The 17,547-nt window shown below is 45.5% G+C and overlaps 1 long non-coding RNA gene across 2 annotated transcripts in view; it reads right to left on the bottom strand.

Annotated features, from left to right (window-relative positions):
- LOC136326762 (uncharacterized) overlaps positions 1–17,547 on the bottom strand; it is a 76,414-nt gene that overhangs the window by 33,171 nt on the left and 25,696 nt on the right. The window contains exon 4 of one of the 2 annotated variants that reach the window (XR_010729514.1): positions 5,645–5,778. The exons of the other annotated variant lie outside the window; for it this stretch is intronic. This is a non-coding gene — a long non-coding RNA (uncharacterized lncRNA). The remainder of the gene's footprint in view (positions 1–5,644; positions 5,779–17,547) is intronic. 2 annotated transcript variants of the gene reach the window in all.

Raw genomic sequence — 17,547 nt, 5'->3', positions numbered from 1 at the left:
CCCTTTTTGATGTGGAGTGGTACAATCCCAACATGCCCCAGATAAGTGACTTTGTATTAGAGACTTCCTTATTTTGTATATTGGATTAAAGGTTTTGATTTCTGAACTATAAAGTGGGGCAGACCGGGAGCTTGTGCTCTCAGTTCATGAGATTAGCGTTAGAGGAGAGAGCAGAGAAAGGAGAGCAGAGAAAGGCCACGTGGAGGAGAGGAGAAGGAGCCAAGATGGCAGAGTGCTAAAGGAGAAGCCAGTTTGTGCAGAGAAAAGAAGATGGGGAACAGAGGTAAATAAGTCTGGTGAGCTAGAAACCTTTGATGCTAGGAAACTCGGATAAATCAGTAGCTTTGTGAGCACTGAATGAGTGGGTTTTGGAGCCCAGTGTGTGTTTTTACTTGTCTGCTGGGTGCAAGCTAGGATTAAAGCAAATGGCCCACCAGTTTGTGGCTCTATTGTTTCATTACCGTCTGTCCTAATCCAATCGAACCTGCATGGGCCAGGCGGCTGTGATGATGGCCGTGCCTACTGGCTTTACAGTTCCCCATCTCCTTCTCTCTGTACAAACTCTGCACAAACTGGCTTCTCCTTTCTTCCACGTGGCCTTTTCCTGCTGTCCTTTCTCCTTGTAATGCTAATCTCAGGAGCTGAGAGAGAGCAAGCTCCCAGTCTGCCTCATTTTATAGTGTAGAAATCAAAACCTTTAATCCAATATACAAACAAGGAAGTCTCTGATACAAAATCACTTAGGGTGGGAAAGCTTTAGTCCTAATATTAAGCCTTAGGTATAACAATTCTGCCTGCTTACAGCCTGTCCCCCACACCCAATGCAAACTATAAGCGAGCAAATCTATATATCATATTTACAAACATATTTGAACAACAATGTTGAAGAATTATTTTGTGCTCCTGAAACTAATATAATATTGTATGTTAACTAATTAAAAAGAAATTCTAAAAACTGCATCTGAATCTAATCAAATAACTAGATCTGATTGTCAGCTTGAAGAAAGTACCAAATAAAGAAGGATATATTAAATGACACTGTGAGGTGCAAAGTAGCGAAATCCATACTACTATAAACTCTACAGCAGTGGTCCCCAATCCTTTTTGGGCCATGGACCAGTTTAATGTCAGAAAATATTTTCACAGACCAGCCTTTAGGGTGGGATGGATAAATGTATCACGTGACCGAGACAAGCGTTAAGAGTGAGTCTTGGATGTAACAGAGGGAATCTGGTCATTTTTAAAAAATAAAACATCGTTCAGACTTAAATATAAATAAAACGAAAATAATGTTAGTTATTTATTCTTTCTCTGCGGACCGGTACCAAATGGCCCACCGGACCGGTACCGGTCCGCAGCCTGGGGGTTGGGGACCACTACTCTACAGGACAACAACCTGGTTTATTCAGAAAAAAAATTGTAAGTCAAAAGAAAAAGAGATGGAGTGAAACACCCACAAATGAGACAATAGCTTAACTAGTGGGCAGAAGAAAAATTAAAAAGGCCTGCATAGTCAGCCCTGAATTTATCCAATACTGGAGGCAGGTGGGCCATAAGAGCCTGGGATCCCTCATGTTCTTCAGTTACCCCGTGTGTCTAATTTTCCACTTGAGGCTGTTCTTCACATTAATTTTTTTTTTTTACTTTTTACAAAAAGAGAAGACAGAATGCTAAACAGACAATTACCATACAACCTAATGGCTGTGTGATAGAATTATCCAGACCATTGTTCACATTGAGGTCTAGATCAGCTGAGATGGGGTGAGGAGAATTCGCTTGGCCAGAGTCAAGCTACATATTTGTGGTGAAGAACAAGTTGGTTTTGTGATATTGTGATTTATAATAAGAAATATATATGTGGTCTTCCTAAAACCCTTAGAACTTCCTAAGTAATAAGAGGATAAAGGTATCTAGATATTCATAACAAACCTTTCAATCACACCTGAGTTTATGTCAAAAAAGTGACTTTTGGGCCCTGGCCGGTTAACTCAGCAGTAGAGCGTCAGCCTGGCGTGTGAAAGTCCAGGGTTCGATTCCCAGCCAGGGCACACAGGAGAAGCGCCCATCTGCTTCTCCACCCCTCCCCCTCTCCTTCCTCTCTATCTCTCTTTTCCCCTCCCGCAGCCAAGGCTCCACTGGAGCAAAGTTGCCCCAGGCACTGAGGATGGCTCCATGGCCCCTGCCTCAGGCACTAGAATGGCTCTGGTTGCAAGGGAGGAATGCCCCAGATGGGCAGAGCATTGCCCACTGAAGGGCATGCTGGGTGGATCCCGGTCGGTCGCATGCAGGAGTCTGCCTCTCTGCCTCCCTGCTTCTCACTTCAGAAAAATACCAAAAAAAAAAAAAAAAAAAAAAGTGACTTTTGGGAAGACCCTAAATAAAGCTTCTGGTTGCCAGGGAAAACATCCAGGTGATTAGAAGGTTGGAATTCTCAGTTTAAGACCCCATACCCTCTAGAGCAGTGTTTTTCAACCAGTGTGCCACGAGACATGGTCAGATATGAGTATAAATACATTTAGAAACTATATTATTAACTATATGTATAATATGTACTGTGTTAAAGTGTCATTTTGGAAGGTGGTGTGCCCTAGGATTTTGTAAATGTAAAAAATGTGCTGCGGCTCAGAAAAGGTTGAAAATCACTGCAAGAAAGGAAATGGGCTGGAATTGAAGTTCAATATCCAATGGCCAAAGATTTAATCAATCATGCCTATGTAATGAAGCTTCCATAAAAATCCCAAAGGAGGGGGTTCAGAGAGTTGAACACATGGAGACTTGGGGAGAGTGGCACACTTGGAGAGGGCATGGAAACTCTGCCCCTTCCCACATACCTTGCCCTATGAGTCTCTTCCATCTGGCTGTTCATCAGTTTCCTTTATAATATCCTTTATAATAAACGAATAAATGTAAGTAAACATTTCTCTAGGTTCTGTGAGCTGCTCTAGCAAAATGATTGAATGCAAGGAGGGAGTAGTGCTGAACCTCTGATTTATAGCTCATTGTCAGAAGCATAGGTGACAACCTGGACCTGGATTGTCTCGAAGGGAGGGGGCGGTCTTGTAGTACTGAGCCCTTCCTTAGCCCGTGGGGTCTGACACCATCTTCAGGGTGACAGTGTTAGAACTGAGCTTAATGATAGGATGCCCAGATGGTGTTAAAGAATTGTTTGCTGGTATTAGAAAACAAAACAAAACAGTTTTTCTTTTCCAATCTATTGTGAATTGATACCTTTGCAAAATACATTAAAATGTATTATACTAAGTCAGGGTGATACTGGCATAAAGAAAGACATATTAGATAAATGGAATAGAATTGAGAGTTCAGAAATAAACCCTCATATTCACGGATAATTGATTTTCAACAAGGGTGCCAAGAAAATGCAACAGGGAAATAGTACTCTTTTCAACAAATGGAGCTGGAGCAACTGGGCATCCACCTGTAAAAGAATGAAGCTGGGCCCCTGGACCCCTTCCTCATACTGTGCATGAAAATCAACTCAAAACTGACCACAGACCTAAAGGTAAAGGTTATTCTAGAAGAAAATATAGAAAAGTTTTTGGAACCTTGGTTTGGGCAAAGCCTTATTATATACAACACCAAAAGCACTAGAGAGAAGGCAAAAAACAAAAAACAAAAACCCTGTTTCATTAAAATGAGAAACTTTTGTGCTCCCCAGGACACCATCGAGAAAGTGAAAAGACCACCCACAGAACGGGAGAAGATATTTGCAAATCAAATATTTGATAAGGAAATTAAACCTATAATATATAAAGAAATTTTACAACTCAATAATAATAAAGATAAATAACCCACTTAAAAATGAGCAAAGAGTCTGAATAGACAGTTCTGCAAAGAAGATATACAGATGACCAAAGATGTGAGCAGGATTTAAGAAAACTAATAGAAGACAGTGTTGTTTCCCTGGGGTTAGCAAGAGCAAAAAACTTAGCACCCCTAGGTCTGCAGGAGCAAAGGGAGAGAATAGTCTTAGAATCTACGGAGAGTAGCTGAATGGAGAGGGCTGCCCAGACAGGACTTTGGTAGAGGGAGGCTGCAAACTCACAGCTTCCAGGCCAGAAGAAAAGGAACCAGGGTACAAATACTCCAACCCCACTCTCTCCTCAAGGCAGGACTTTGGTAGAGGGAGGCTGCAAACTCACAGCTTCCAGGCCAGAAGAAAAGGAACCAGGGTACAAATACTCCAACCCCACTCTCTCCTCACCTTTGATCTCCTGCTGGTACCAGCCCCGTTGACCAAACTCAAAAGTAGAGCTAGAGTTCCCCAGTTGAAAAACAGTGGTGGACACAACTAAGCAGAGGCAAATGTGTGATTTAGGGGGTAGGAGGCAGAGGTAGGATTTAGGTATGTTGTGGCCTATGGACATGGAAAACCAAAGTGAAAGACAGATTAAGGTGAGTAGCAGTGTCCCAGTAAAGCCTGAGCTCTACATCGATCAGGCGTCCCTAATTTGACTTCCCCACACAGGGATGGCAGCCTCTTTGAGACTCCTTTTTTTTTTTTTTTTTTTTAATTTATTTATTTTATTTTATTTTATTTTTTTTTGTGACAGAGAGAGAGAGAGACAGACAGACAGACAGATAGGGACAGACAGAAAGGGAGAGAGATAAGAAGCATCAATTCTTCCTTAGTTGTTCATTGATTGCTTTCTCATATGTGCCTTGACCGGGGTGGGGGGGCGGCTACAGCAGAGTGAGTGACCCCTTGCTCAAGCCAGCCTTGGACTCAAACCAGTGATCATGGGTCATGTCTATCATCGCATGCTCAAGCTGGCAACCTCACGGTTTCGAACCTGGGTCCTCTGCGTCCCAGTCCAACGCTCTATCCACTGTGCCACCACCTGCTCAGGGGAGAGGCAGCTATGAGGATTCTACTTATCAGTGCCGTGACCAACTGCCACCAGAGAAAAGACATGACCAACACACAAGTTAGTTGCAAGAATTATTACACAGGCAATTTATTGCTCACAAATCCTGTGGCATGCCTGGGTACAGCTTAAGGAGGCCCCGTCGGCGTGCTCCTCTCAGCTGTCCTTGGTCAGAGCAGTGTGGAGACAGTCCATGTTCAACATTGGAGTCTGGGCAACTACCTCAGCGAGGGGGAGGGGAAGGGCTTACCTTTAGTACTTTTACTGGCCTTTAGTACCTTTATGCCTTCTAACGGGTGTCAATCTACAGGATTATCACCTCAAACCACCTTTTTGGGAGTTCCTTGCAGGGAGCCCTTTTTATACTAATCTACCGAAATGTCATATCAAGCCACTTCTAAGGTGTTCCTAGGGAAGCTTCTTATGTTAACTACGAAGTTATGGCATCAAGCCACGTTTTATCGATATATAACTTCACACACACACTAACTGGGCCCTGCGTGAAAGGCAGAGTCTGCTTGTCATATCTGTATACCCTAAATTAATCCCTATCCAGACAGCATGGCCTTATTTACTTACCTTAATGGCTTTTTAATATTATATCCTAATTTATTTCTATATATCTTCCATATTTTTCTATATTTCTATATACTTAATTACTATAACATTATATTACTGTAATAAGCAGTACAGGGGCAGGGAAGGTGGGGGTGGGAACCCAGCTTCACTGCTGGTTTAGACACGATAAGTTTGCTCACCGAGCACCAGGATGTTCTCTGACAGATCCATGGGCCCGTTCATTTTGGAGCAGATGGGGCTGAACAACTGTTGTGTTGGGTCCTGACTTGCTGTTTCAAGCATTGCCCTAGGCTGGTCGTCAACAATTTTTTTCCTGAAAGGGACAGATAGTTAATATTTCAATTTTTTGCGTTATAGTGACTCAACTGCCATTGTAGTGGAAAAGCAGCCATAGACGATACATAAATGGACCATATGGCTATGTTCCAATACAACTTTATTTATAAAAACAGGCAGCAGGCCTGCAGGCCACAGCTGGCCAACCCCTGCCTTAGACACTTCAGATTTTTTTCATCATTTTGCCTTCAAATAGATTTTTCATGTATCTCTTCAAATGGGCCTGTCCCTAGCTCTGGCTTCTGACAGAGAAACAGTCTGGACCTGGTACAGTGTGCCAGGAATGAATGAGTCAGGAGAGTGCTCTCACTCCTGTAGATGCTTAGGGAAGGAGGCATGTGTAGATGATGAATCACTCCTAAGGGATATGGGCAGGAAGTTCCAGTTCTGACTTCTTGAATTCAATATTTTCCTGAAAATATGCTAGGTTAAAGAAAGGTTTCCTTTTCATGCTGGAAACATGCCCTTGTCTAGTGAAATGAAGACTAAGCTTTGAAACCATACAGACTTAAGTTTAATTTATTCAGTTTTTAGAGAGGAGAGGGAGAGACAGATAGAGAAAGAGGAGAGACAGAGAGAGAAGGAGGGGAGGAGCTGGAAGCATCAACTCCCATATGTGCCTTGACCAGGCAAGCCCTGGGTTTCGAACCGGCGACCTCAGCATTTCTAGGTCGACGCTTTTTCCACTGCGCCACCACAGGTCAGGCCAGACTGAAGTTTAAAACCCGCCACTTTCTGTGTGGCCTTGCCAAGCCAGTTTTCTCACCTGGAATGTGAAGGTAATACTCACCTCATGGGTAACAATAACTGTTATTATTACAAGGATCAACAAAATATGTTCATCCCTCTAAATTTTCCTCTCGTTTTTTTCCATGGCCTTCCTAAAGACTATTGGTTCTTAGTTTGTTCCCAATTTACAGGCTTTTCGTTTGGGTTCTCTGTTTGCCCCCCAGGCAAATCCAACATAGACCCCAGACAATTAATATATTGATCAAGACTCTTTGATTGCCGGCAATAAAAACTGAATTCAGCCTGACCAGGCGGTGGCGCAGTGGATAGAGCATCGAACTGGGATGCTGAGGACCCAGGTTCGAGACCCCGAGGTCATCAGCTGGAGCGCAGGCTCATCTGTTTTGATCAAAAGTTCACCAGCTTGGACCCAAGGTCATTGGCTCAAGCAAGGGGTTACTCGGTCTGCTGAAGGCCCACGGTCAAGGCACATATGAGAAAGCAATCAATGAACAACTGAGGTGTCGCAATGTGCAATGAAAAACTAATGATTGATGCTTCTCACCTCTCCATTCCTGTCTGTCTATCCCTGTCTATCCCTCTCTCTGACTCTCTCTCTCTGTCTCTGTAAAAAACAAAAACAAAACTGAATTCAAACTCATGTAAGGGGGGAAAAAAAGACAGATGGGTGATTTGTAGGATACTGGTGTAGTCCTGAGAATCAAAGCCTAACAACTCAGCCTCAGGAAAACAGAACTAGGGAAGGTCAGGAATTTTAAAGCCTGAACTCAAATTTCCCTGTCTCTGTCTCTTTTTCTTTGTGGGCTAGTATTTTTTATACTTTGAGGGAGGTGTCGATTGAGAATGCTTGGTCACATCATGGCTTTATCACCTAAAAGGAAAGTTCTTTGCTTCTTCTTCCCCTAGGTATTTTATTTTTTATTTTATTTTTTTACAGGGACAGAGAGCCACAGAGAGGGATAGATAGGGACAGATAGACAGGAACAGAGAGAGTTGAGAAGCATCAATCATCAGTTTTTCGTTGTGAGACCTTAGTTGTTCATTGATTGCTTTCTCATATGTGCCTTGACCGTGGGCCTTCAGCAGACTGAGTAACCCCTTGCTCAAGCCAGCGACCTTGGGTCCAAGCTGGTGAGCTTTGCTCAAGCCAGATGAGCCTGCGCTCAAGCTGGCGACCTCGGGGTCTCGAACCTGAGTCCTCTGCATCCCAGTCCGATGCTCTGTCCACTGCGCCACTGCCTGGTCAGGCTCCCCTAGGTATTTTAAAACCCCATGAAAAGGTCCTGTGTATCCTGATTTGGGTTACATGCCTACTCAAGCTAAGCACTGTGGCTGTGGAGGTAAAGTCCTCTGATCTCTAAGCTTGCGTTAACCACCCACATACTATGCTTGGCTGCACCCACAGGACCACATGGCTGCAGTGGGGGAAGAGCCATTGCCTACAAAGAAGGGGAGTGTCCAGCCACCTATGACCTAACCTTGCCCAGAATGCTGGGGTTTGCCACTGAAGGCTGAAGGTGCCCAGGGCTGTCAGCCCCATCTACGACACTGTGGACAAACCTAGGGTATTTCTTCCAAGAAGCAGGTAAACTGATTTCATTTGCACAAGGGCCACTTAACTATGTCTTGCCTGAATAGTCAGGTTTTTTAATCTTCCTCGAAGATCTCTGTTGTAGGTGTTGATAGTCCTATTTTCTGCTGCTTTGTTTAATATATCGTGTTTCCTTTATTCCTCCTACCTCAATGCCCTACTCATTTCAGGCTGGGACCTACTCCTAATTTAGAGCTCTCTTTCCCCCTTTTGCCAACTTCTATTATGAATCTACCTTTGCCACCCAGCTTAGTGTATTTCAAGGATCTCTTTACCAAGCCACAGTTGCAGAGTTCCAGGGAAAAGCAACCTGGTCTCATCTCTCCAGGCAGAGAACAGAAGCTCCATCTCCACACATGCTGCAGATGGCTTTTCCAGTCTACCTGAATCATTACCAGCTAGAAGCAGCAGTCATTGGGACTTGAACGTGAGCTGCAAAGTATAGAATTGTGACAATTCCAGTGCCATGCTGACTTTTCCTGGATGTGGACTTTTCCTGGACTCCTGCTCCTTGTGACAGCTCCTAACGGACTGAACTGGGGTTGGGTTGCATTTGCAGGGATCTGGAATGGTGTTGGTGCCAACTTGGACTTGGTGAACATGTTAAGGACACTAGTCTTTTGTGTGTGTGTGTGTATTTTTCTGAAGCTGGAAACAGGGAGAGACAGTCAGACAGACTCCCGCATGCGCCTGACCGGATCCATCCAGCACGCCCACCAGGGGGTGACGCTCTGCCACTGCGGGCTGTCCCTTCGTTGCGACCAGAGCCACTCCAGCGCCTGGGGCAGAGGCCAAGGAGCCATCCCCAGCGCCCGGGCCATCTTTGCTCCAATGGAGCCTCGGCTGCGGGAGGGGAAGAGAGAGACAGAGGAAAGAGAGGGGGAGGGGTGGAGAAGCTGATGGGCGCTTCTTCTGTGTGCCCTGGCCGGGAAGGACACTAGTCTTTTATGAATTGTTGTTGTATTGGCCAAGAGTTTGTGTAAAGGCTTTAATCACTGTAAAAAAATAAATAAATAGAAGACTGGATAAAGAAGATGTGGCACATATACACTAGGGTATGCTACTCAGCCATAAGAAATGATGACATTGGATCATTTACAACAAAATGGTGGGATCTTGATAACATTATATGGAGTGAACTAAGTAAATCAGAAAAAAACAAGAACTGCATGATTCCATACATTGGTGGGACATAAAAACGAGACAAGACACATGAACAAGAGTGTGGTGGTTGGGGGGGGGAGGGAGAGGGAAAGGGGGAGGAGGAGGGGCACAAAGAAAACTAGATAGAAGGTGACGGAGGACAATCTGACTTTGGGTGATGGGTATGCAACATAATTGAAAGACAAGATAACCTGGACATATTTTCTTTGAATATATGTACCCTGATTTATTGATGTTACCCCATTAAAATTAATAAAAATTTATTTATTAAAAAAAAAAGAAGGGAGTGATGTTCCCTGAAGACGGCAGAAAGGTGCGGTGGGCAGCCAAGTGCACACTATATTCACAAACAATGTCGGCTCTATCAATCATATCAGCATAACAATTTTTTTCCATGTGCCTGCCCTGATTACAATGCTAAGCTCTTAACAGTGAGCTACAGCAGTGGTCCCCAACCCCCGGTCCGTGGACCGGTACCGGGCCGTGGGCCATTTGGTACCGGTCCGCAGAGAAAGAATAAATAACTTACATTGTTTCTGTTTTATTTATATTTAAGTCTGAACGATATTTTATTTTTAAAAAATTCCTGATTCCCTCTGTTACATTCGTCTAAGACTCGCTCTTGACGCTTGTCTCGGTCACATGATACCTTTATCCATCCCACCCTAAAGGCCAGTCCGTGAAAATATTTTCTGACATTAAACCGGTCTGTGGCCCAAAAAAGGTTGGGGACCACTGAGCTACAGGATAAATGTGGCCATCACCTCCTGCCCTGTCGTTGGGGGATGTGGGGACAGTTGTGAGGGGAGAGGGCCATGAACAGGACATCTGGAATCAATTCAGTTTGAGGTATAACATAGGAACTCCACCTAATAGTTTTTCAAGTGATCAGGCCAGACCTGTAAAAATGTAAAAGTTTGACTCTAATGCCATAAAAATATTTTGAAAATTTCAGAAGGAAAGTCCTGTTCACTGTGTCTCCCACTTTGGACTCTCTTACTGTGTCCTTTCCCCTTTCTTGGCTTTCTCTAGTCTGCCTCCCTAATGATAAGCTTTGTAATGATTTCTTTTGCATTGCATGTCACCTGGGGTGGCGGAGAGGTAGGTACACTACATATCAATTCACACGAAAGGAAGTAGCTAACAATAGACAAAGAACAACTTCCTCTTTGTGGTTATTATGTCTGGGAATGGACTAGACATGGGATGCATACTAGACATGGGACTTAATTTCAAAGTACAAAACCCAGCTAATACTAGCTTAGGCAAAAGGGAGAACCAGAGCCTAGAACTCTATGGAGAGTCTCCCGTTTCCCTTCCCTGCTTCCCTCCTTGTGTGTAGGCTTTCTGCCGGGGCTGGGGGCCAGGCAGGCCGCAAACTTTCGTTTTCTTTTCCCTGCACTTTCATTTTTGTTTCACTGCATTTTCACCAACTGAGCCACTGGCTGCATGAGGGGAAAAGGGAGAGAAAAGGAAGAGGGACGGGGAAAGAAGGAGATGGTCACGTCATTTTCATTTTTATTTCACTTCATTTCATGAGGTGCAATGGAGAGACAGACTCCCTCACATGCCGTGACCAGTATCCACTTGGCAACCCCTGTCTGGGGCCAATGCTTGAATCAACAGAGCTATCCTCAGTGCCTGAGGCCAAAGATTGGACTAACCAAGCCATCCTCAGAGCCTGGGACTGACGCTCGGACCCGTTGAGCCACTGGCTGCATGAAGAAAAGGGGGAGAAGGGGGAGGGAGGGAAAGGGAGAGGGTCACTTCATTTTCATTTCATTTCATTTTTTCAATTTTTCATTGCATTATCATTTTTGTCTCAGTGCACTTTCACTTTAATCTCACTGCACTTTCATTTTCAGTTCATTGCCCTTTCGGTTCAAGCCAGTCAGAGAAAGACAAGTACCACATCATTTCACTCACATGTGGAATCTAATGAACAAAATAAACTAACAAACAAATAGAAACAGATGTGAGCTCATAGATGTGAAGAACAGACCGCTGGCTGTCAGAAGAGAAGGGTTTGGGAGCTGGGTGACAAAGGTGAGGGAATTAAGCAAAGAAAAAAATATCGTAGACACAACAGCATGTGGATCACGAGAAGGAAAGGAGGGTGGGGGGAGAAGAAGAGGGTAAAAGGGATATATGACAATGGAAGGAGACTTGACTTGGGGTGAACACACAATACAATACACAGATATGTATTATAGCATTGTATGCCTGAAACCTATATAATTTTATTAACCAGTGTCAACCCAATAAATTCAATTTTAAAAAATTCAGGTCCTGGCAAGTCTGGGTCATACTCATGGGCGGATGGCCTCCTTAGTAAAGATCAGGCCCACCCTGGCTTCTTCCTGCCGCCTATCTGCTCTACCCATCCACCTACGAGCTGGGCAGGCTCAAATGTCACTCTGAAAATAAGCAGCTCCACTGGTGCCAGGATGCTCAGCCCCAGGCAGAGCAGGTGGGTGACAGACACCTCTTACCTCCCCTGTCATCATGTCCCAGAGGCAGCTGCCAGTCTGGCCCAGGATGGATGCTAGCCCCCTGTGTCCAAGCTAAGGCTAGCAGGTGATCTTGTGAATTGTATAAAACCAGGACTTCAAGCACAATTTGGCTAATCCAACTTTTAGGCAAGCTTGGTTTTAGGAAGCATATTATGTTTGCTTTGCAAATTTACTTTGGTCAGTGAATATTAGTTAATATTATTTTGGTTATAAATAACAAACACTCATTTTGTAAAAAAAATATTTTTTTGGAAAGTTAATCTCGGGGAATTCTAAGGAGAGTTGATAACTGGGGTTCAGAAAAGAGAATCATGACAGCTTGAGGCAAAAGCAACTCTCTGATGTTCTGCCCTAAGTGGGGCTCAGCTCCCACCCAAGGCTGTTGGGTCTCTACGTCTTAATCTCAAGAGAGAAGAGCAGATAGGCCATGTGGAAGGAAAAACAGCCCCTCGGATGTCTGTAGTTTTTCTATTCAACCTAATCACAGCTCCAGTTGCTTCAAGATCTAGCATGTCCCCCCACCAACTTCCGTGGATCTGTAAAACCAGGCTAATGCTGAGCAGTTTAGCTATGACTTTACCAAACTGGCTGTATGTGGTGGGTGAACCTCAGGAAACAAGAGGAGAGTTGCCGGGGCCACAATGCAATGCAGTGTGCAAATGGAGTTGTGCTAACTCCCTGCTCACACCACTGTCAACTTATCCAAACACCTTTCTCACAGACCCAATAGTGAGCAAGTTCTTGCATGCTTTTTACGCCACACTATGCAACCCCAGCCGATGCATGTGGAATGCCACTCTCCCCTCGCTTTGTGGAACAATTCTCCTGGTGGGCCGACTGCAGCCTGGAGAACCCAACAGCATCTAAGTGAACCCAACAACACCACCGGCCAGGCCAAGGAGTGGACCTCCAGGCTGAGCGTGGGTAATACAAGACTGTCCACCTCAATGAGGCTGTCAGGTGGCTATCGACCACAAATACCACCTATTCCTTGTCAGCACAAGTTTGTCCTCTTGAGAGACCCTACATGGACTTAAAAATTCCCTAACCAGGTGGTGGCGCAGTGGATAGAGCGTCGGACTGGGATGCAGAGGACCAAGGTTCAAACCCCGAGGTACCAGCTTGAGCACGGGCTCATCTGGTTTGAGCAAAAAAGCCCACCAACTTGAACCCAAGGTCGCTGGCTCCAGCAAGGGGTTACTCGGTCTGCTGAAGGCCCGTGGTCAAGGCACACATGAGAAAGCAATCAATGAGCAACTAAGGTGTTGCAACGTGCAATGAAAAACTAATGATTGATGCTTCTCATCTCTCTCTGTTCCTGTCTGTCCCTGCCTATCCCTCTCTCTTACTCTGTCTCTGTAATAAATAAATAAATTAATTAATTAATTTAAAAAATTTCCCTGCCTCAACTCGTGCTGCCACAGGGCCAAGGTCACAATTAGCTGCTCTCAATCCATGGACAATTGCCCTCTAAGGAAGAGGAGCAGATGGTGCAGCAGTGAAGAGCCTAGGGTCTAGGACCAGGCTGCTTGAGTTCAAATTCAAGGTTTTTATCTTTTTTTTTTTTTTTTGCGACAAAGACAGAGAAAGGGACAGATAGGGATGGACAGACCAGAAGGGAAAGAGATGAGAAACATCAAGTCTTCGTACCTTGACTCAGGGGGCTAAAGCAGAGCGAATGACCCCTTGCTCAAGCCAGTGACCTTGGACTCAAGCCAGCGACCATGGGGTCATGTCCATGATCCTACACTCCAGTCAGTGACCCGCACTCAAGCTGGCGACCTTGGGGTTTTGAACCTGGGTCCTCTGCATCCCAGTCTGATGCTCTATCCACTGCGCCACCTAGTTAAGACCAGGGTTTCTATCTTGTGAAACTGAATGGATGGTGGCTTTGCCACTGATGGTGCATGGCTTTGGACAACTTCTTCAAGCCTCAGTGTCCCTATCTATAAAATTGGGAATAACAATAGAAGAACTGGTGGGAGAAGTCGGTGAGGGTTTGTTAAAGCAGTTAGAACAGAGCCGAGCACAAAGTAAGTGTTTGATAGGGCTGGGGCAAAAATCAGCCATGGGGAGTGATCAGCCTCCCCCTCTGTCTGGAGAGATGTAAATTTAAAGACTGCGCCCTGAGGTCCCTGGAAGATTGTCTGAGTAAAGAAAGGCCCTGGCAGGGCTGAGGCCCAGCCATGGGGGGGGGGGGGGGCAGGGGAGAGTTGGGTGTGTGTGTGTGAGGGCGGGGGGGGGGGGGCCAGCACTGAGCAGCATCTCCCAGGGCAGCCCTCAGCCCCTTCCAGAGGTCCACCTGAGCCCGGCATGCCCAACACTTCCTGGGAAATGTCCCCAGATGGAACTATCTGGAACAGCTGAAGCATCCCAACATGTTCAGAAAAGAATTAAATCTTGGTCCTCAGCAACAGCTAGTCATAAACATGATTCTGCAACTAATAGATACTAATAAGCAGGCTACAGACACAGCTGCCCTGGTGGGATTCAGCTGGTTCACACCAGTTTGGGAGAACCGATACCTAATTTTTTGTTGAGTTCAGTGAACCTTTTGCTAAAATGGCACTTGTGATCAGGGTTCTCTCTAAGGTGGGCATCTGGGCAGCCACCCAATGTGTAAATCACAAATTTATATTCCTCACTCTTTTTTAATGTTCATCTGCACAACAGTGTATTCTAAGCGCCTGTGGTAATGTTCATTCCGTCCATAGGTGAAAAAAACTTGACAAAACTATGCTTGTAATATTTATTCATTAATTTCATAAAACTCATTATACCTTTGATGAAATACTACATTTTAATTTTCCTCGTGTTTGTTACTTTATAACGTAAAGAGGAAAAGTGCCAAACAACCAGGGGGTGACAAGCTGTCATTTGTTTCAGCTGTGTGTTGTGCCCAAAATTCCCCTGAGATATTATGATTGCGCTGGTGTGCCCTGATCAAGAAGCAATATGGAGATATCTTAAATAACAGTTTTATTGTTTTTTTGTCAGATGTTATTTAATATTTTTTCATCAATATTTTAAAACTCTTATAATCTAGTTTTGTGTGCCGCTTTTATTGTTCTTACTTAAGTATTAAATGTACGAAATAATAAACTACCTTTTGGTATAGCGTTTTTTTATACTGAAAATGGTCATTAGAGCAGAGAACCAGTTGTTAAGTTATTTGGATCGCACCACTGCCCAGCTTCGTGGATGCCTCAGCACCCTCCCGAACGTGTGTTGGCCACACAGCCCGTGTCCCACCTGCAGGTGAGGGTCCAGGGGCTCAGCATGGGATTGAGGTGCTGCAGCATTTGCTCAGCTGGTGCTCATAAGCACCATGTCTTTCCAAAGCGACTGATGGCAAAGATTCCCCTCCACAGACACTCAGCTCCTGTCTTTCACCTGTTTTCAGGGCCTTGGCCTCCAGGTCCCTATGATGTACCAACTGGCCGAGGTCAACTACGGTGAGCTTCTTCCCCCGCTGGAAGCAGGAGGCACCTGGAGAGGAGGCCAGTGTCTGCTCCGCAAGGGGCAGGCTGAGTTTCTCTATGGTGGCTTCTGTGTGTAGAGTAAGGGAAGGTGGGGGTCCAGGAGAGGACCATGAGGAAGCAGAGGGGGGAGAGAAACCCCATTCACGATTGACATTTCCTTGTGCACTTAGTAAATGGGCGAGTTTGGGCCAAACCCTCCCCTGGCAAGTATTCGTATACAACGAACATTGCTTCACTGTTTGGTGCTGAAAAGGAATGGAAGATCGAGAGTCATGTCTAAAAGGTTCTTGAGAGCATGCCTGCACCAAAGTGTCATGGTCCTGAGATACCACCATTGTGCCTGCCCACACTGCTGGATGGTCACTCATGCCAGCACGTGCCAGGCAGCCCCCATCCTGATGGATGGGTGTGTGGTATGGACACTTCAGTGGGGTCCCAGCAGGCAAGGGAGAAAGGGACCCTGCCACCCTGTCCCACACACCTCCACTTTCGCATTGCCAGGCTCAGTTCTCTCCAGCTTGTGAGACTAAAAGTGTTCCCATTCAGAAGAAAGCCAAAGCAACTTAAATCAGTGTTTTAGAAACTTTGGCATTCAGAAAGCTTGCTATTCCTCCTGCTTTGAGTCCATGCAGGGCATATTATGAGTGCTCAGTGAATTTATTCCTTTGTTTATTCAGCCAATAATTATTAGTAGAGGTCAAGTAAGATGGGAATGGAACATCTACTGAATAAGTAAATATACATTTACAATGTATTATATATAGTTCTTATTCCTAACACCTGCCCATTGCTGCTGTGACCCGTGTGGATGAGCTGACTGTCAGCTGTGTGATGGCAGCAGGCGGGGATGTTCTTGTTCCTCCCAGCATGCACTGCGCGGTGGCTGGCACATAATAGAGGTTGAGTAAACAACCTCTATTGGACAGATGGAGTAAGAAGTATGACCCATGCCCTGTCTTCCCTACTGAGTCTAAGATTTTGCCTTAGTGGCCAGCCACCTCTGATGTACCCAACACTGGGGCCCAGGGCTTGCTGTCCTCCCAGGGAAGGGATCAGGTGGAGCTCCCCAGAGGCTGCCAGGTCTCCCAGACTGCCGGGATTGCTCCACATTACTTGTCCTCCTTGCCCTTTCACTGGGTCTGGCCACTGCCTCTGCATTCACCAGCAATCTTTGCCATCTGTGTCTGCTGCTACCTGTCCCATCATGTACTTCTGAAAACGTGCTCTGCCCAGTGGGTTGGAATTGTCCTTGACCAGCCATTGCCTCTGCCCATAAGCTCCCAGCTGTCCAACTGGAGACCTGTTTGTTTATGTCACAGGATACAAATTATCTGCTCAAATCTGCCTGTTAGATTGTTGTGTTAGGCCTATGCAATATTTTTAAAATTGAAAAATGTCAGATGGCATTTGGGTTTATGGCTTTCTCTCAAATTTAGGAAGATCTGGCACAAGAGGCTGGGTCCCCACATGGCCATATTAAGCCAAGATTGTAGAGGCTCTCCCTTTAAGACAGGGTCTATGGTTTTCCCATGTGTCATAGTCCCCATCATGCCCAACCACTGCAGGCCCTGTTATTCAAGCCTTATAAGGGTATCTTCAAAATTCTAGGTCCTAGGATCAGAGAAGGTAATCATAGCACCTAATGGTTTTTGGCCTCAAACTGCTTCCTGAGAGTGAGGTGGACACCCTGTTAATAAAGTGTATTGTTTCTATCTAATAGAGCTGGTCCTTCCCAGGGTCTGGCATTGTTTGATTCCCCTGGCGACTGGGACAAATCTACTCCCCTATCCACTGAACTTCCAGGCCAGTTCCAGGACCCTGTGGGCCATCAGGTGGGAGTGCTGGAGGTGCCTGACGTGGGAAATGCAGGGGGTCTCCTCCTGGTGCTGCCACATGACAAAGACACTCCACTGAGCCACTCTGAGCATCACCTTACAGCGAGAATCATCCACATCTGGACCTCCAGCCTGAGGAGAACCCAGATGGAAGTGCTCCTGCCCAGGTAAGCATCTGCAGCATCGCCATAGGAGGCTCTGCAGCCTCTTCCGGTTGGCCAGGCCTGGATTAGAGAGCATGGGTGGTCTCACTCGAGGGTTTATCCTTAATCATTTGGTCAGCTTGTCTCATGTACCCCTACAGGGTAGGCCAAAGGGGCGTCACCCTAGGGTTTGGGTCCATTTCAGAGTCACTTCTGTCTAGCTCATGACACGGACTGGAAGGAATTAACTTCCTGGGGTCTTCTTGAG

The sequence above is a fragment of the Saccopteryx bilineata genome, chromosome 1 (assembly GCF_036850765.1).
Source record: "Saccopteryx bilineata isolate mSacBil1 chromosome 1, mSacBil1_pri_phased_curated, whole genome shotgun sequence".
Classification (NCBI taxonomy): domain Eukaryota; kingdom Metazoa; phylum Chordata; class Mammalia; order Chiroptera; family Emballonuridae; genus Saccopteryx; species Saccopteryx bilineata.
The sequence above is the reverse complement of the archived record's forward strand: the minus strand, read 5'-3'. Positions and strand labels throughout refer to the sequence as shown.